This window comes from Felis catus, chromosome A1 (genome assembly GCF_018350175.1).
Source record: "Felis catus isolate Fca126 chromosome A1, F.catus_Fca126_mat1.0, whole genome shotgun sequence".
Classification (NCBI taxonomy): Eukaryota; Metazoa; Chordata; class Mammalia; order Carnivora; family Felidae; genus Felis; species Felis catus.
Genome location: NC_058368.1, coordinates 134,282,883 through 134,304,070, shown reverse-complemented (window position 1 = coordinate 134,304,070; position 21,188 = coordinate 134,282,883). Strand labels below are relative to the sequence as shown.

The following is a 21,188-nucleotide window of genomic DNA, read 5'->3' as shown; positions in this document are numbered from 1 at the left end:
TTAGTATTGTTTGAATAAATGTAATCTACAAAAGGGAGGTGAGTTGATTAAATAGCAAAATGCTGACCAGAAATAACTAAGTAGATATTTCAACTGTTTCACAACATCTTAACAACAAATACTTTCACAAAATCTTACACCCACTGAGAAAGATACTGGATGGATAAAAGAAAAACACAACATTTTGCAATTTAATCTGTGGATGAGGGAGATATTCAAGCGAATATGACAGTAGAAATGTGCCCTGGGTTCCGCGGGACCACAGAGGAGGGGTAAATGTCAGGGTATCCAAGTTTATACATCATGGCAAAACCCATTTTCAGCTCAAACTCTCATCAGGAAGTTATGCTCTTGATTAACCAAAGCAAAATTTGCTCCAGAACACACACAGGCAGAACCCAGGAGAAGCAAGCCAGAGAACACAGTGTACTCAGATTAAACAACCAGAGAAGCGCAGAGCCCCGCCGCAAAGACAAGAAGTCACATCTCACTAGGAAGTAATTAGAGACAGGAATTTTCACAGAGTTCACAGAAAACAGTAAAAGCTCCCGAGCAATGGAATTGATGATGCCCAAACCTGGTTAAAGTGAACTTTGAGCAAATATGTATGCAGAGATGGATTCTCCATAACTTCAGGGACCTCAAGGGAGAAAACTGTGTTGGGTTCACACAGGACAATCAGCAAATTGTGGAGTGTGCAAAGCAAGAGGCACTCAGGCTGGGAATACAATCGAGACTACTTTTTTTTTAGAAACATAGAACTAGGGTTTTTCACTGAGGTCTTTAGTGAGAATGGAATGTATATTAATAGTAGTGTATGCTATTAATTAATAGCTGTGTGTCTGTGTATATAGATGTAAATTGTGAATTATTCTGAATAGCTATGCTTAAGTTTGCAGTTCTCATGAGATTGTGGGTTTATTCATCATCAACTAATCCTACTTCTGTCTTCATGAAATCCTGAATTGAAGAACCATTCTAGAAAATGTTAAAGGCAGTTTGGGTTGAACTGACCTGAATATTATTGTGAAAGATCAACAAGAGTTATAAAGTATCCCATTCAAAATGGCATCCTGACAGGGCTGGTCCAGTATACTACACGCGCATCCTTTTATGGTGGATGGTGAAGGAAACCGACTCAATGAGGAAATTAAGTTCAAAAAAGGAAGAGAAAGGAGTCGGGGGGTGGAGGGGCTAAAAATCTATAAAAATCAAGCCATAATGTTCCTCTCCCTCAGCATCACATGCCAAATCATAATTTTCTTTACTTTTTCCAAAACATGCACTTTAAGCAGGTCTGTGTGCTCTGACCCAGAAATTCTGCCTCTAGCAGTCTAACCCTAGAAAAATGACTAAAGATGTGCATGGAAATATATAAGCAAAGCATATTCACTACATAGTTAATAAAATTGATGTGATGGCTTTTTAAAAGCTTATAAGTATTAGTAAGAAATGCAACTAACTTTTTTCTAAATGGGGAGGAAAAATAATAGTATGTAAAATTCGAGTAGTGATTCCAAGAAATGCAACACTATGATCAACTCACCTCAACTGCCAAAGTAAACCTCTACCCACTGGATGGTTCTTCATAGAACTCCGCGTTGAAAGAGTGGATCTCAGAGTGCAAGCCTAGGGGAGTATCTTACAGCTCATCTTGTACCTTTTTCTTTAAGAACATAAACTTTTCCAAGTTGAGAATTTTAGAAGTTGAGCCACGCTCATATTTTTTCTCTTTGCTTGCCTCTGAGGACAAGATACAAAATGTACTTTGTAAACTAAGACTCTGAACCAGAACTTGGGTATCCTAGCAGCAATTAATCTTGGTGGGTGATTTTCCTGTTACCAACTACATCATCAAGTATATTTTACTAAGTGAAGACTACATGTTTTAACAAAACACTGAGGCTCAAAGGTACAGAAGCTGTATATGTGGAAGATGGACCTTGGTTTCAATGTGCTTGCTCCCCAGTGAACCCACATCAATGAGCCAGGAACAATTGGAAGAGGATGAATGGAAAGAGAGCAAAGTCAGTGTGTGCAGTCTAGATGTCATTAACACTGACAGAAACTCAATAAGGACCACAGTGACCAGGGATAACTCGATAGGAAAAGGAAGTCTAGCCCTTGAAAGATACATAGGATTTGTACACAGAAGTCGTAGGAAATTCTCAGAGTATAGCATAGTATGAATCAAAGAATGGCACCAGGAGCAAACTGTTTTAGGTTTAAAGGACTTAAAATAGAGAGAAGCAATGAAAAATAAATGTGGGAGAGTACTCAGGAAAAAAAAGAGAAGCAACGCTTTAACAACAAATCAGGTGTGCTTTGGTTTGTGTGTGTGTGTGTGTGCGTGTGTGTGTGTGTGTGTGTATTTTTCCTGAAATCTGAAAGGTAAAGCTACTTTAAATGTTAACCAACAGCCTTGGTAAATCTACACTTGAATATGTGCTATGGGAATAATTTTATACTTGACTCAGTGTAACCACAAGTAACAACAAACAGGGTTTTCTCCATCAAAAGAGAGTGACAGCTAAAGCCAAAGTGACCAAGGAACAACTTTGAGAAACTTTCTGAACACACCTTGACCATCCCCAAATAATAGTGGTGACTAAGCTGGCTGCCCCAATCCCCCACCGGCCTCAGCACCCCTAATGTCAAGCCCAGGTCCCAATAACAAAAGGTTTTACCTCTGCTGATACGGTACGTTTCCCAGCCACTGCTCAAATCCTCACTGCCTTCCCTTTCCTTGGCACTAGTGAAGACCTGTTCCGTACAGGCTACGTTTCAGTTACCGGCCATACTTTTAAATGACATGAAGTATGCCTGAAAAAGATGAAGAGGAAGGATGGAGAAACAGATGAGGCAGATGAATATGGATAGGTGGAAACAAGCTGATTGCAGATAGACAAAAATTTCAATTTCTTCCCTTCAAGAGTGTATAGTCCAGCAGGAACCTGATATGCAAATCAGTATAATACACAGCCACTTCAATACAGAGATTCATAATGTCTACTGACGTAGGGGTAAAGGGGCACCCACGTTGGCCATGGGAAGATGAAGAAAGCTTCCCAGAAGCATTTGAGATAAAACTGAAAGAAGAGGTAGGATTCTTGGAGGAGGTCGAGAGGAGGCATTTCAGACACAATGACTGCATGTGGAAAGACAACCATGAGCGTGTGTGAGAATCTGAAATTGCAGAGAGGAGGGCTGGGGGAAGAGAGGTGGGAGATGAAGCCTGATGGCCAAGCAGTGGCCACGTCATGGGGGACCAAAAAGAAGAAGTCATAATGGTAGAGAATACTATAGACACACACACACACACACACACACACACACACACACACACACTAAAAAATATTCAGTGCGGTGATAAAGGTAAGGCATGCTTCATTTCTTTTGTTTTTAATGAGCCTGTTCTATTTATTATTCATATTTATCCATTTTTAATTTGGTTTTAATGTGTTCCAAGTAGTGGCTAGACAAAAAAGAGCCTGTAAGGTAAGTCATGTATAAATAACAATGCAAGTGATGCCCATTTACGTGGTTTTAGGAAAGGAATGTTACTATCATCTCTCCCAGGACCCTGCCCTTACCTTCCTGCTCAGAAGTAACCATTAAGGAGCTGAGCCCACACTAAACCCATGTTCTTCCCACTCCCTGCTTCCCTGTGTGTCTTTCATAGACTCTTTCTTTCCCCTCCTAATCTCATTCCCAGGACACAAAAAGAAAGGTTTCTTGTTGTTGTTGTTTGTTCTTAACAGGAGGAGATGTCCCAGATTTTCTACACTAATACCTTTATTTTACACCAGAAAGCCAAGGCACAGGCAAGTTATATCCTCCTGTTAATTAGCAGTTAATCCAGAAGTAGCACTCAGAACGTTAAATTCCAATTCTAGTTTGAGTCACAAAACCAACCCTGAATTCACCTCTAGTATGGTCATTGTCCTATGAGGGGAATGAGGCAGTCCTCCTTTAAGATGCCCTCAGTCCTTGGAATTTTGTAGTTTGAAGCATAGGGAGATGCGGGATAAAGAGCAGGAATGAAAGGATACAGAGAAAAGCACTGCAAATCGTTATCCCTGTACTTGGGTAACTGTAGGAGAGCTATTATAATAAATTACATCTTCCCCACCACTGCTGGAACATTTATTTGGGGAACTTGAGGGTATATAGTTCCCTAATGTTTAATGGACTAATTATCAATAGTCTGAGCCAAGAGGTGTGTCCAATTAAGTCTGAGTCACTTGGAGGTTCGATTTAAAATTCAAGAATCCTGTTGGCTCTAGACCAAGGATGCTATTTCAAGTAACACAGAAATGAGAAAAATTAAAACTTCTTTTTTGTCCTCACTAAAGAACCAAAAAATTACTACAAAAATTAAAACATCACAAACAAGTACCGTGGAGCTCTGCTCTCATATGCTGGGCCCTAAGCCAGAGGTGTTTGAATTTTGTCTGCAGATGTCTATTTACAGACTCATTAGGGAAGGTGGCTTTTTAACGGTTTCACATCCTAGGTATGAAAATCATTATTCAGCCAGTAACTTCCAAGCTTCAAATCATTAGCTCTTCTTCCCTCATCTGGGTCTTATCTGTCTGTCCTTTAGAATAAAACAGCGCTAAGGGCTGGAACAGACATCCAAAAGCCATTTAATTACTGAGTGCTGGTGGAGAAAGGGACTTCAAAGACCTCTTAACTAACTCTTTCTGTTTACAAGAAGGAAACTGAGACCCAGAAAAGTATCAATACCTCTTGAAGGTCACAGAAAGGTGGGGCTTGCAACATGGCTAATTATTCTTTTTACTACATCAGCCATTTTATCAGGCAACAGTAAAGAATGTATTTCTTACACAAAATGTCTGCTCTTGCGTGGAGTCTGTCAGCAAATGGAGCGACAGCCCTTGACTTTTCTGACTCTGTCTTCACCCAGAAAGAGCCAGCAATCTGTGTTTAATTCTGGAAAAGCCATCTAGGAGCACTCCCTGACAGCCCACAGAGATACTCCAAGGCTTCCCAAGTGAGGCTGTTGGATCACCAGTCCTGTGGGACCCAGGGCTAGAGGGCCATGAAATACACTTGGGAAAAGTAGCACACTGGCCTCGCAATGCCTTACCATAGGCCACCTGGTCTTGTTGAATCTGGGGCTCTCCAACTAGTTGGACCACACTTTCCCCTCTCCTTTATGTTTCCTTTTATTTACCCGTTATTTATCCCACAGGGTCACATTCTGAGGATCACATCTAGTGCATCTTACACTAAGGAATGTCTGCTGCCCGCCTCACTGCTTCAGGTGAGCCTTCCCAGAAGGGTCCGGGCTCTTCCTGGGCACACATGTATGCCGACTTCATGTCTGATTAGTGGATTCATTTCAACACTTTATTGCAGATGATCTGGAATATCAACTACCATGATCCATGACAAGTCAATGATACTTGTTAGAAGACCTGCTGCTAAACTTCATCCATAGGCTGTGGCAGGAGAAAAAAAACATCAGCCTGACGCCCCCTCTTCCCCACATAAAATGTCACCTCAAACTCTATGCCAATGTTTGCGTTTCTTTAGGCAACATTTTTCACTTTGTATCATACATAATTCAACTGATCTTTACAACTATCAATGTTTATAGGTGACCTGAAACCCTTTTTCACTAACTCCTTTCTGAAGGCCAGTTCTTTCATTCATTCATATTCATTAAACAAATATTTATTTACCAACTACGATATGCCAATACTGTCCCAGCAGCTGCAGATATGGCTGTAAACAAAAGAGGCCAATGATACCTATACTCTAGGCTTATGTTCTAGTGGTGGAGACAATCAATTAATCAACGAAAAACCAAAGAGAGAAACAAATGTAAACTTATTATTAGGTACCATGGGTAGTAACATACAATGATGCTAAGTGGTAGTAAGAGCAACATTGTCAAATAAAGCAAGAAAAGGTGATAGGGAATATGATGGCGGTGGGGGGGGGATTTATTTTAAAACAAAGAAGTCAGGGAAGGTGTCAGACATGTTACATAAAAGAATCAGCAGTTTTCTTCATCTCCTGACCATCTCATCCTAACCAAGCTTCCCTAAACTCCTGTGGGAGAGGAAGTTTGCAAAAGTAGGAAAAGATGGCAGCCTCATGCCAGTGGCCACCCTTTTCCATTCTGCTGTGGTGACCTCTGTGGCAGGTTCCGGTTGGGTGGCCGATGCAGGGCTACCCATCTCGCTTTAGCAGGGACTCATGTGATCATGTAAACTGGGATCACAGTGATGAGCCCACTCCCTTCCATCCAGAGTCACACAGAGACGGAAGACCTGCCCAGGGCGGTCAGGACAAGAGTTGGGCGTCCTACAAATCTTAGAAGAGATTCAGGATTTTCACCTTAAATAACACTGTTAGTGCCTTGTAATTCTCCCTTAGTCCTTCAGACTCCCTCCAAGAGGAAGATCTCAATTCAGAGAAAGTGGCGAGCACTTTCTAACACTGCTAGTTTTCTTTTTGTAACAGGAAGAGAACACAACTGAGGTGAGGGTCTCAGACAAGAGCAGTACATAGCCAGAGTTTAATGACACTGATTTATTTTCCTTGTTTTTAATTTTGCTTAAAATCAGTTTATTTAAGCACAGCTGAGTCCATTTAAAGCAAATATTTAGTAAATAGTAAATACAAGTGATTTTAGAGGTTGCAAAAACAGCGAAGTTGGAGCACGAGCGACTGAAGCAAGAGAAACACTGTCCCTGCCTCACCAAAGCTGAAAGCAAATTTGTGGTGTTTCCTCTTACTCTTAGATTCACAAACCATCAGACGGTACGTTGCTCAGAAAGGCATAGTCACTGGTGACTTTTACGACCGTGTAACACACGGAACTCTCCGTGTCGAAACACTTTCTTGATGAATAACAGTATCCTATCAATAACCAGTATGTGATTTCAGTTCTCTTTGAACCTGCAAGCTGCCCTTGATCCCTTGAAAATCTTCTTGATATGGGTTTGGAGAGAAATAGTCCACAATCATGAATACCCTTCTCTCTGTGATGCACGGACAACTCTTGCAAGGAGTTCTTATGACATCTCTTAGTGCAAAGAGCCTCCTTGGTGATGTGAGGATGTAAGTGAAATTTTTTGCTTAATTAAATGAATAGAATTATTTTTAAAATCTTGGTATTTGTCATTAGTACTCTGGAAGGAGTTGAAAATTCACCCTAAACCAGGTATATTTCAACTGGGTCAACCTTACCAATGGAACAAGTTTTTTTAAGTATCCATCCATCCTTCATGTCTCTTGTCCACATATTGGCTACAAGACACACTGATGTTGCAATGGTGTTAAAAATAAAACACCTCCCCATAAGTTTAGGCACAATCAAAATAACACTCATGTAACACCTAGACCTTTCTAACCACCCCTTCTCCTTCCAGAACCACCCCACATGTTCTTCCTGCCAAGCTGTCTGCAGATAGAGGGGCTGGAGAGCCTAGAAAACATATTTTTAGCACAAATCATCTTGTTATAAATCAGTCAACACATCAAGAGAACAGACATTTTATTCTTCTTCTCTGTTCCCTTTCCCTCTCTTTCCTCTTTCTTTTTTTTTTTTATTTTATTTTTATTTTTTTTTATTTTTGGGACAGAGAGAGAGCATGAACGGGCGAGGGGCAGAGAGAGAGGGAGACACAGAATCGGAAACAGGCTCCAGGCTCTGAGCCATCAGCCCAGAGCCCGACGCGGGGCTCGAACTCTCGGATGGCGAGATCGTGACCTGGCTGAAGTCGGTCGCTTAACCGACTGCGCCACCCAGGCGCCCCTCTTTCCCTCTTTCAAACACACACACATACACACACATGCACACACATGCACACATGCACACACACACACACACACACACACACACACACACACACACACCTTACCCAGAATGTAAATCCACATGTGAATTTTATACTTCAGAGTTCTCATGTTTTGGTATTACCTTAAAACTTTGGATTATTTCTTCCCAAGAAACCAGTACATCTAAACAATCCTTACACTGCTTTTTCAGTGCTTCATCACTTAATTCCTTGAAAAACAGAATTTAAAATTCAGCTTTCTGCACTCTTCCCATCTTCTAAACATACCTGCTTACACTTGCTGATTATTATTAAAGTCATTTCAACACAGCTCATTCTTGAGATTGGCTTTCTATACAACAGTCCTGGAAAAAACTAGGCAAAATTGGTTGAGTGTATGAATCTAATATATTCCCAGTGAAGCCATCGTGGGTTAAAGTTCTTATGCAAGCACAGTAAATCCACTGAAGGAGTGTGTGATACACTGATATCTAAGAAGTAGGGAATGAGTTATTCCACTGGTCACTATGTCCTTTGCCTTCTGCTCACAACAAGACCAGGTAGAGTACAGAGCGATACACAAAGCCAATGGGACCACAGCATAACCAAAATCAATGGGACTATAAGAACTCATGTTGTCTTTTTGTTGCTGAGTGCACATGGGCTGGGGCTGGCTTATTTTTAATTCTTAACTTTTTTGTGTGTGTTCTGGCAACTTCAGCTCAGCCCCAAAACATAATCCAAACAGAAAAACTATAGGGTTTTCAGACTGGCTCCACATGGAGTGTCTACAAAGGCCTACAGTGCACCTTGGATGACTTTCAAGTATTTTCAAAACCATCTGGAGTCTTTTAAAGTTGTCATTGTTTAAAGAACCTGCAGAGAAGGGAGAGAGCAATTTGAGTCTCAGGAGAAAAGGAAGAAATAAGATTTAAGGTAGCCAACAGATGTGAAAGATCCAGGTACTGTCTCCTCCCAGTGCTTTGGCCATTACCTGCCTTTCGCCTAATGACTCAGCTACCCTCTCCAAGACGGTTCTTCCTCTATGAATACCACCTGCCTTGATGTAGAGAGAAGTGGCGGTCTGCTTTGCTTTTTCTTTGAAAGACCTGGGGTCCTCTCATCCCCCCTAATTCTGTCTTGTCATTTAAATCTATACAACAGCTGTTTCTCCTTTAGTTTTTCTCCTACTGTCATGGGTCTCCGCTGCCAAATCCAGTTCTGAATTTGCAACAAGGTAATTTTTACTCTTCAAAGTCTCTGTTACCAAATTCTGGCACATCACTATTTTACTAATGGTAACTTATCTCCTTCTCATTTCTGATACATTTATACTTCTGATCCCTTCCCTAAAAGAAGATCTCCCTCTGTTTCTGTACCCTCTCCTCCCCACTTCTACAAGGCTCTTGACTGAAATTTCACCATTACTTTCCTTCTGTCGCCCTCTTCAGCACCCACCTACCACATTTATTATTTCTCACTCTCTGCAGCTCATCTGCTTTGGTCATGATGCCGATATCTTCATTCCAAGCATCGGTTATGATTTCCTGTTTTTCTCTTTTTAGCCTTAACTAACTTTCTTCTCTATCCCCATCTTACTACTTGAATAAATTTGAAAGATCCACATTAGCAAAACAAAGACACAAGACTTGATTTTAACTGAATTTCCCTTGAAAAGCACAAAATAGAAGCACCAGAGTTGACCCAACTGGATCCAACAACATTCCTCGGTGAACTCAAATAAGAGCGATTTACTGCCCATGTATCTATTCAAGAACATACCCTGTTAGTATCATGAAAACCCCATAAGTATTGTTCGGGAGTAAAAAGGTACATTCGGTTCACATTCTTCCTATTAGATAACATGGTCTTAATCAGCAGAGGCTAAAAATAGAGATGCCTGGTTCCTGGAAATGATTGACTCCAATTTCTCTTTCCAATGAATCTGAAATGAGAAGCTGAAGGGTCTTTGCCTCCTGGGAACATCCAAAAAAAATTAAAAACACATTTCTTTTACCAGTATTTTACAAACATAAAGCTGATGAGTACATTTAGGCTTTGAAAACCTTTTCTATGCAATGTATAACCTAGAGAAATACATCATTCCTGCCACAGGATTGAATATATTTATGAGCCTTGAACTCTGACAAAAGAAACTGAGTCCTAAGTCTATGAAATGCAATCTTCCAATATATAAAGTTTTACTATTAAAGACTAATTTTCTTATCTTTTTTTTGTCTTGAGAGTTACTAGAAGTATTTAAGCACATACATCTCTCTCTCTCTCTCTCTCTCTGTGTAATGTTTTTTCTTTTTTTTTTTTTTCAATTATGGTCAACCTGGCCACTAGATTATAAATTAATGATCCCAAATATAGTCATCCACAAGAGATCAATAGCAAGTAACTTATAATGTTACGCTGCTCAGTTCTCAATTGATTAAATCGTTATGTGTAATCCCTCTCTAGACATTAAAGTTAAGAAAATTGAAGTTTTTTGTTTGTTTTGTGGGTTTTTTTTTAAGTTTATTTATTTTGAGAGAGGGAGAAAGAGAGAGCAGGGGAGGGGCAGAGAGAGAAGGAGAGAAAGAGAGACAGAGGAGAGAGAGGGAGGGAGGGAGGGAGAGAGAGAGAAAGAGAGAGAGAGAGAGAGAGAGAGAGAGAGAGAGAGAGAGAGAGAGAGAATCCCAAGCAGGCTCCACACACTCAACAAAAGACTCGATCTCATGAACTGTGAGATCATGACCTGAGCCAAAATCCAGAGTCAGACACTTAACTGACTGAAGCCCCCAGATGCCCCAAGAAAACTGAAGTTTTGAATATGCATGAGTTATGCAGAAACATGAGTTCAGGGTAGTGTTAAGTCATTTCAGCTAATCTGGCACAGTGACACCTGAAGATGAAGAAAACTCGGTAAACGCTGATTGTGCTTACTACCTCTCACCCTAGGCCTGAATGAATCATCCAGAAGGAACACCCACCAAGTCCTGTTTTTACTTCAGGATTATTCCATGCTATTGTGACTATGCAGAATTTGATTATAGTATATTCCAGAATACTCAGAGTTCTAACTGAGCACAACAAACCTGAATATATGTTGCAGTTTACTTTTCTGCTTCCTATACGATTTCCTTCTGGAAAAAAAAATGCATCATCACGACTATCAACGTTTAAAAACAATGAATACCTCTGATCACAAGGGTCAAGAAACTTCCCTGAGAATGGAGGGACATATTTCATATCTTGTTATACTCCTATTTCATTGAGTCATTTTTCTCCTGATTAATTTACTCACTGGGAGGTAATTTACTTCTTGGAAGGTAGTACAGATCAACGAAAAAACTGATGTAAATCTTCTGGGCTACTTAGGGCTAGATTACTATCCAATTTTAAGTCTCCTTTAAGAAAAACCAACAGCAACAGCAACAACAAAAACAGAGGAATAAAGAGATACATTATCCAATATACTATTGAGAAAAAAATCAAGAGTAAAGCAGAACACTGTTGATAGGAAGAATTGAACGTTACCTGTCTTCTCACTGTGCTAAGTGACAGAAAACCACATGATCTGAACAGTGAAAAGTAAGATGATGCCTTTGGCTGGTTTTTCAAGGACACGAGAGGTAATACTGGGTTGTTAAATATTCAGGCACCTTTCTCACAATACTGCTGTGCAAATGTCAACATCCTCAAATAAATGGCAGGTCACTAAAAAGCTAATAATTAAGTCCCAGTTTTCTGGCTAGAAATCAAAAAGGTGACACGTATCTAACACATAAAAATCCTTGCGACTTAATTATAGGAAAGAAATGTGGCAACTTGTAGAAGCACTTCAGTTGCAAATTTCTGGGGAATGAGAACTTCTTTTATTTTGGAATCGTCTTTTAAGAGATGAAACATGAACTGAGAAAACAGAATTTAGAATCCCAAAATTCAGGTAATGATTTTTTCCCCCTTTGGTAAATTAGTCTGCTGTCAAAAAATGAGACAGTAATCGAAATGTAAATGTTTAAAGGGCTGTCCAATTCAACCTTTGAAATAATGTGTTTATGTGAACAATGCCATGGAAAACACTAACATTCTCTTCGTCCGCAAAGAATGTAGGGTGGGATATATACAATATGTTCTGAGTCAAATGAAACAAAATGTATAGAAAAGGGCACCAAAAAATATGTAAAAAGTAAAAAAACAAAAACAAAAACAAAGTTTGCTTTTCAGTGGGAGGATGACCAGTGAAATTTTTCTACACTTCTATTTTTTTAATATCTCTTGATTTTCTAGACTGAGCATTTTTAACTTTTATAATCACAAAAGAAAAAGAGGAAGGGAACCTATACTAATTCATTCATTTATATACCAAATATTTGGGGAGCATCATGCTTGACAATAAACATACAGGGGGTTTCTCAATTAAATCTCAGAACCACTTACATCAGAGTCTTCTGGAAAGACTATATGTGAAAATCATGAATTTCTACACCGCTGTAGACCAAGCTGCTTCTTATCCTTTGGAATGGGGGTCAGGAAGCTGCATATCTGGTAATCCCCTCAGGGGATTCTTTTACACACTTGTTTGAGGAACTCTGCTCTTGAGACTCATTGGAGGAATCTCTACAGCTGACCGATGTGTATGGCTCCCCTACACTGAGACTTGGAGAAAAAGTGGTTTGTCAGGTGGAAAAGACAGACAAGAGAGGAAGGACAGGATGACCTTAACAGCCAACAATTGCAGTTCAACGTTTCCAATTCTGACAGTCTATATAATCACCTGGGACTTTGCTCCTCAAGGATGCCAAGCATTGCCATGAGTTGAGACTCTGCTCAAAATGCAGAACTTCAAGCCAAGGCCTGGACCTATTAGACTTGAATCTGGATTTTAATATAATTTGAGGATAATGTGCAGCCCTGTCAAATGTAAAGAAGCACCTTTGAGAGGCACCTTTGGTCAGGCCTTCTAAAATGGATACCTCTCATGAAATGACATTCGAGTACCATTTTCCACCTGTCTTCACTCCTAAATTTGTGTATGTGTTGAGAGGAATTTGAATCTCTTTACTTTGAATAATACTAGAATTCATCACAATCCTACCACTTAATTATATGGTATAGTAAATGAAAGAACCCTTTTCCCAAAGTAATTAGTGTTGACAGTTTGGTAAAAAGCATTCTTGATCTTCCCCTGAATTTATAGAAATACACCTCAATCCTTTCTGTACTGGGTCGTTTGCACACACTATTCCCCCTTTCTGAAAGAATTTTCTCTCGCTCTTCACTTGAACTCCAACTCATCCTTCAGACCTCATATTAAAAACTCATTTCCTCAGAAAAAAATTTTGATCTTTTCCAGAGTAGGTCAGTTTTCCTGGTATTTGATTTTTCTATAATAATGTGTTACTTTTGTTTCCCACCAATAATTTTATTATAATTTTCTACAATAATTTTGACCAAAGGCAGGGCAGGTTTTTATTTTTTTACTTATCTTTTATAATTTTTTTTAATGTTTTGTTTATTTTTGAGACAGAGAGAGACAGAGCATGAGCGGCGGAGGGGCAGAGAGGGAGACACAGAATCTGAAGCAGGCTCCAGGTTCCCAGCTGTCAGCACAGAGCCTGACGTGGACCTCAAACCCACGAGCTGTGAGATCATGACCTGAGCCAAAGTCAGATGCTTAACCGAATGAACCACCCAGGCGCCCTTGCAGGTAGCTTTTTAAAGACCCTTAGACACACAATGCAGGAAAGCAGTAATCAATATTTCATATAGTATTGAAACTTAGCCCAAGCACTGCTATACATAGAGCTTTGCTGCATAACTGAAAAAAAAATTTCATCTCAAATTGGGGATTGAGGTATCATATCATAAGGTTATGAACTCACTATCAGATGAGAAATCATTTCTAACTCAATTTTTTTTGATAATTAAAAAAAAGTCCTTGCAAAATTCTCTTTTCTTCTATATGTAAAGTTATTTCTTTGGGTCATGAATCTTTTCTCTGCATAATTTCAGAAATCCTTTTGTGAACAATATTTATTGTACTTATCATCCAACAAATGTGTTGGTGCTTAATATTGCCAATGAATATGATAATCTGTGGTTCAAAGATCTTTGGTTATTATCATAATACTGTTTACCTTGAATCACAGGATCCACACCAAAAGTCTACTGCTACCTTTATGTTTGTCTTATCTCTTTTCTAGGTATTTTCTTCTTACTAAACTGAATTGAATTAATCAAATTAATTTTTTAAATGCAAGCAGAGTTTATTGAAGCTATATCTATATCTATATCTATATCTATATCTATATCTATATCTATATCTAATCATCTAGAGAGAGATACAGACAGAGCATCTGGAAGATTCAGGAAAGAAAAGAGCATGAGTCTCGTCTTTGTTGGGGGCCTGGGGTTTTACTGGTGACTGTAGTTCTGGTACACATTTCCTCTTATGCATCCAGGAACTGGTCAGAACAGGGACTGGATCCAAGTGATTTCACATCAAATAGAAAGTGAGCTCATAATTTTATGATTTGATAGCCTGCTCCCCAATCTGAGATGAAATTCTTTTTTTTTTCAGTTATGCAACAAAACTCTAGGCAATCAAATTAATTTTTAATCATCTTACACCCATTTAAAAAGAACATGCAAGGAAAGCATGCCAAATATTGCCTCCTGGGCACAGTTTTAAATAAGTGTAAACTATGTCAAATTTTAAAATTTTTATTAAAAAAATGGGTTGTTCACAGAATCGGCCAAGTGTTGAGGTGATGACTGACGTCATCCCCTCATGAATACTTTATCATTTTTATACTGGTTTCTCATGTTCCCCCAACCTTTAAATGTTTGATTTTAAAATGTTCCTTTTCTCTCCCTCATTTTTCAAGTTTTTGTAGAGTCTCAGACCAGTGTGTTTCACATGTTTTCTGTATCCAGACACTAAACTTTAAGGCTTATCCATTTTTATCAGTCTTTGCATATGAAGCAAATAATCAGTTAATAATATGGTCAGAACTCACGTCTGGCAGTGAATGATTATGACTGGATGCAGGAGACATTTTGTTCTCAGATGCTCAGTCTCTTCTTCAAAAGCCTGCGCAGTAGGGGACAGTTATCAGAAAGGGAAATGCTTCTAGAGAATTATAGTAGACAAACCACAAATTGTGATGTTAAGAACCACATGCACTAGCAGGTACTTAATAAGTACTTGTTAAACAAGTTAGCTAATTCTTTGCTGCAAGAGACAAGCTTCAAGATACATCTGGTAAACCAACTTTGTTATTTTTATCATTCTATCTCTTTAGTTAGTTTTTTTGTTTTTTGTTTTTGTTTTCTGTTTTTTTGGGTTTTTTGGCTTCATAATCAAAGACTGGTTAAGTTCCATTGGGCTTGGCAACTTCTCACGAACCTCTTCCAGTGTCTCTGCCCCTGTAAAGCTTGCATTATAATCAGGCAGGTCTGCATATACAATAAGCAAGTAAATACACAAAGATATATTTGTTAGCACTAAGTGCTGTGTTTCAACCTATGTTTTATCCTCAATCAATATAAAAGTATATCCCTCTTCATGTTTTGTAATAATGTCTATTTAAACCTGTGTTTATTCTAGCATGCCAATTCTAATTCTGATTGTTAGCATGTGCCTAATACAACTCTGTCCTTTGTTTTTACAATGCTTGTTTTTGTTTTTGTTTTTGTTTTTTTAAGAGACAGAGGGAGAGCAGGGGAGGGGCAGAGGGAGACAGGGAGCCAGAGAGAGAGGGAAAGAGAGAGAGAGGGAGGGAGAGGGAGAAAGAGAGAGAGAGAGAGAGAGAGAGAGAGAGAGAGAGAGAGAGAGAGAGAGAGAGAGAATCTTAAGCAGACTCTACGCTCAGCATGGAGCCTGACATGGGATTAAATCTCACTACCCTAGGATCATGACCTAAGCCTAAATCAACAAACTGAGCCACCCAGGTGCCCCTGTCCTTCCTTTTTTTCTAAATGTTTTTGTTGCATTGTATTATGAGATCCTGTGTCATTTAACAGCAGAGTTAATTCAATTCACAATTTTATTACAAATGATATTTGGACTTATTTAAGTCATAGGTACACAGAGTTTTTTTTATGCTGCTGATTAATTTGGGGAAACTAGAACATTTAAGGAACACAAAGATTAAAGTAGCCTGGAGAAACAGGATATCAGACAACCAGGAAAAAAGCACTTGATCAAAAGATGAAAGATCATCAACAAACTCAAAAAGCTACAGAGAAATCAAGTAAAGTGATGGCTTTAACAGTTCCTAGGTCAATCATGGCCTTACATTTTCAGCAAGCTGAGGAAAAAATGGGAGGTACAATCACCTGAAAATAAGGCATATTATCTTCTTTAAGAGATCCTGCTCTCTTCTCTCTCACTTAATAGTGGCACTCTATTCATTTCCTCCCTTCTTCCCTCTAGCTGTCCTTACCCCCATACACAGACACAATTACCAACAGTAATATTCAGAGAAAAATGGGCATTCAACAAACAGTGATTATCACTATACATCTATGGCTATACTGATCATCTGAACTAAGTCTCTAGAACGGAATTCACTGCCACACCACTGTCATTCAACCAAAAATTACGAATCTCTGCAGTTACACACCTGTGTAGTTGTGTCGCCTACTCTAAGGAGGTGATTTTCCAAATTCAGATGTGTCAAGTCCAGGTTTTATTGTATGCTGCATCCCAGGACTTCTCAATTTTTTCAGGGCCATGAACTCCTCTTCGTTCTTGTTTGCTTTTTTGCTAATTCATTGCTGCGGCAATATAGCCTCTGAGGAAAGACTTCTCTTAAATGGACATCAGATGTGATTTTTGACCAGAGTCAAGAACTAAATTCCACTGACTACAAAGTGAATAAACAGGTCAGTAGTACTTATTTACTAAGTGGTTCCTCCTTTTTAATTGTTTTGAGTACTTCTGAAAAAAGAGCAACTTTTACCACCTGGAAATTGCACTAATATCTCATGGAGCCCACCAATCTGCAGCCCTGTGGCCAAGCTCAGTTTGCACAGTAGAAGCAACATGGATGAAGATCCAGTTGATTTAAGTTCAGTCTGAATTGTGCCTCTATCTAGCTGAGTAGACTCTATTTTCTGAACTTTTGTTTCTCAACTCCTCAACTATAAAACAAAAATACATCTACAGGATTGTTATTCAGGCAACTGAGATAGTGTGACATACCTGTTCTCTGTAAATATACAAAAGAATATTACATATTATTAGGAGAGGGAGTACAGCATTATAGAATTAGAACCAGTCAGATCTGTATTCAAATCTCCACTTTACCACTGATGAGCTGTGAGAACTTGAGCGAGACCATTAATGTCCCTGAACCTCAGTTCTCTCAAATGTGTAAGACAGAAAAAATACCAGCTAGCCTAATATTTGTTATGAGGTTTCATAATCATGTATGTAAAACATGTAGTATCTAGTATATAGAAGATTCTTGACAAATATACAGTATTAACTTCATTATTAATGCTACAATTGAGAATAGCCAAAAATTTTTGAGTGAGAAAAACCATTTGTATAAAGAAATATTTTCATCTACAAGCTAGATGAAAAATGAGAGGAATAAAAACAAAGATGAGATATTTTAGGGACAGAAAGCATCCACATCCAGTCTAATGTCCTGGCTCATTTTCTAGAACATTTCATTTAATTCAGCCTTCTTGAATTTTTCACCAGACTCCTCATAGCTCTTTGGAAGGAGCAAGGTTATTATATAACCAGGAACTGTCACACATCTTCTTAATTCTAAGGATCCCAAACGTCTTTTCTCCTCTCGTTTTTGCTTTGGTTATATGCAAATCATGGAAGGCATGGACTTAAAATTTATATTTAGGTCAGTTGTTGTTTTTCTTTGACATTCTTCTTATTATAAACCTGAAAACAATAAAATCCCCAAGTAAAGCTATTTTACAGTCATATTCCCAGAAATGACTCTTCTTTATTGATAGGTCGTTTGGTGTGTTCCTCCTACCTAAAGGGTCTCAGAAGAGCAAAGTATAAAGAGTAGATGTTCAAAGTACTTGGAACAAATGGCACAAATCAATACAACAGCTATGGAAAATGCACTTTTATTCGGCATGCTTGCAACCCACTCTTAATTTGAGTCCATACCATCTGCTCCTATCAGACCATCTCAAGTCAAGCCACTCCTCTAGGTCCTTTCAAACACCTTATCTCTAACATCCATAAAACAGATTGTATCATCTCTCTTCATAATTCTAAAATTATAATCATATGTTTGATTCTAAATATTGGCCTTGATCTCTCCTTCCAAATTAAATTAACTTTCATAAGCAAATCTAAATCAGAGATAACCATATGCTCTCATCTCAGTAACAGGCACATAAAGCTATTTCTAGGATGTTATTCTATTATGTAATTATCGGTGATTCCATTTTTAGGGGTTCTCTTGTGCTATAGTGACCGCGGGAAAATGTAGGTTAGTACGCATGACATCATATACAACTCCTGGACAAATTATATCAGTAACACCTGCATATCATACATAAAAACACCAGGACAGAAGCCAGAAAGAGGCCCTGGAGCACAGCCAAACTCCAATCTCAGAGGCCACATCAAGCACAAGTGAAGCAGCACTTAACTGACTTCCCACGTGATGGATGGGGCCCCTGAAGCACTGTGAGATCAGTCATTATCATTGTTATTTAGAGGTGCCTTCTGGCATGACTATGGAGGTTAGATGGAAGAAGAAATTCCCAAGTTACTGGAAAACTATTACTAACTCTGTTTATTAAACTGGTTTACTTTTTTCATCTGTAATGTCAAACCATGCATCCCAAATACCACAGCTGCTTCTGTAGAGACATGAAAAAAGCCTCTCTCAAGTAGAGGGAATAAGCATATAGGAGCCCTTTGTGAAAAGGCAAAATATGAATAGACATGCAAGACTAAAAAGCCAAAAAATTCAGCCAGGACAGGCAGTGCTCAGAAAGAGATGTATTCATTTGGAGAAAAATATGACAGCCTTGGAGGTGATTACCTGGCTAGATTTTAATAAGAAATACCATTCTCAGATAGCCCAAAGATTTATCCAGCTCAGTATTTTGTCTTACACAGTGGCCCTATGCAATTTTTTTTTTTTTTCTGGAAGGATTTGACTTCTGTCACTGCCAGCAAGCTTAATTAAAAAAAAAAAAAAAAAAAAGACTGAAAGAAAAGCTAAATGCATAGACTTCCCTATTCCTTCATAACATGTGAAGAGTTAATCTAGAAAATTCTAATGGATCTCACAGGGAATTGTAGCCAGAGGGATGGTTCTTTACTGCATGTATTACATCCCCAGCTTGGAAGGAAAGTCTGTCCTAGAAAGGAAGGATTCTCAGTATTTTAGCTGACAGTGGGTCAGAAAACAGAATATGGAACATACATCATTTAAAGAAATAAAAACAAAGCAGAAACCCAAAGTGTCTTCCATTTATTATTATCAGAGAATAACACGAGCCTAATTCTTATTAAAATATTCATAGGTTTTGTCATCTTCCCCATGTGTTATCTTGACTTGACTCTGACTCTTTCCCAGTACAAATCTTAAAGGACATAGAGGAACTTCTTGGTTGATTTTTGGTTGAAAGTCTATAGTCAGAAAGATAAGAATGTTGAAGTTTCATGGCCACTTTTGTCTGAAAATAAAGCATTTAACCCGGCTTTCTGGTGCTCCACAGAGACAGAGTTCAGAGGCCCAGGCTCTGTCCAGAGTGGCAAGACTTTTTAAGAGAAGTTCTCTCCCCTGATATGGAGCCCCCAGGACCTACTACCTCAGGTTTAGAGGAAGACCTAGACTTGACCCACCTCTTCTCAATCATGGTGGACTGTGGAGAGGGCTCTCTCAGGGTCACATGCAATTGAAGAGGAAAAGGAAAGGAAGCTGTTTCTGAGTGGCTGTTTCTGAGTGGCTGTTTCTTCAGAACAACCCTAGCACGAGTCTGGACCTAGGGTACGCCAATGAAGCTATTCAGAAACCCTGCACTTGTTTTGAGGCCACCCAAATAAAAGAACCTCAGGTGTCTCACAAATACAAAGACAAATTCTCTTTAACTAAATTCACTCAAAAAAAAAAATAGAAATTTTTCTTAGTCCATAATAATAACTTAAAAAATGAATAACTACTCATAAATATTTCCTCAAAGAAAACCCTAGGCATACATGTTTTCATGAAAGAATTCTATCAATGCTATTCAAGGGAGAAACAATTCCAGTTTTACCCAACCTCTTTCAAAGAGTGACATAATAATAATAACAAAACCAGATAAGCACAGTATGATACAGAAAGTTGGCAAGCTAATCTTTTTCATAAACATAAATGCAAAAATTAAATAGATACACAGATAGATAAAGCAAGTGAAATCCAGCAGATTCTAAAAGGAATAATACCTTAGTACTAAGCTGTTTTTTTTTTAAATCCAGGAATGCAAAATCTGTCTAACATGCACAAAATCGAACAACCTAAATTACCACATAAATAGAATAAGAGGGTAAATTATTATCATCTCAATACATGCAGATAAAGTATCTGATAAAGTTCAAAGTCCATTTATAATAAACTAGGGATTGTTCCCTAGCTGAGAAGAAACACCAGGAGGTTTTTACTATTGTAATCCTGTATAATACACAACTACAAAGCCTGGTAGATTACAACAATAATTACTAGTCACTGAGTACATTGTGGCTCTGATGGGCTCAGCAATGTTTGACGAACTTGACCAAGGCTGAGTGTTATGTTTGGGAGCACTCTGTGTGTTCTCCTTGAGGCTACCCAGGGTATGTGTTTCTTATAGTAGATACAGAAGGCTCTAAAGATAAGTGAACTATGCAAACACACTTAAAATATTTGTCGATATCACATTCACTGACATCCCGTTGGTCAAAGAAAGGTCACATGGCCAAGTCCAACATTAAGAGATAGGGAAATATACTTCACCAATACTGGAAAGCAATAAGCATGTATATGGCAGTGTATCTAACTGTGTTTCTCACATAGAGAGGGAGTAAAGAATTAGAAACAATGATCCAGTATGCTATAGGGGAAAACTTTCTTAATCTGATAAAGAACAACTACAGAAACTCTAGCCAATGCCATATATAATGGTGAAAACTGGGAATTTTCCTTTTGCTATTAGGAATATGACAAGGTTTTCCGCTTATCGTCACTTCTATGAAACTTTGATCCTGTCCAGTGATTTAAGAAATTTTAAAAGGATAAAAGAATCTGAGGAAAAACGGTGACTGTTGGCAGATAATAGGATTAAGCACACAGAAAATCCAAAGCATGTATATGTCAACCTTAACATTAATAGGAGATTTATCAAGGTCACTGGATAAAA

General features: G+C 38.5%; 1 long non-coding RNA gene across 6 annotated transcripts in view; it reads right to left on the bottom strand.

Annotated features, from left to right (window-relative positions):
- LOC111561368 overlaps positions 1-21,188 on the bottom strand; it is a 336,303-nt gene that overhangs the window by 43,916 nt on the left and 271,199 nt on the right. For 4 of the 6 annotated variants that reach the window (XR_006600596.1, XR_006600598.1, XR_002743899.2 and 1 more), the window contains one exon: positions 2,688-2,823. The exons of 1 other annotated variant lie outside the window; for it this stretch is intronic. This is a non-coding gene — a long non-coding RNA (uncharacterized LOC111561368). Of the gene's footprint in view, positions 1-2,687; positions 2,824-13,458; positions 14,902-21,188 lie in introns of those variants that run through there. One more of the 6 variants, XR_006600597.1, reaches the window with a different exon arrangement.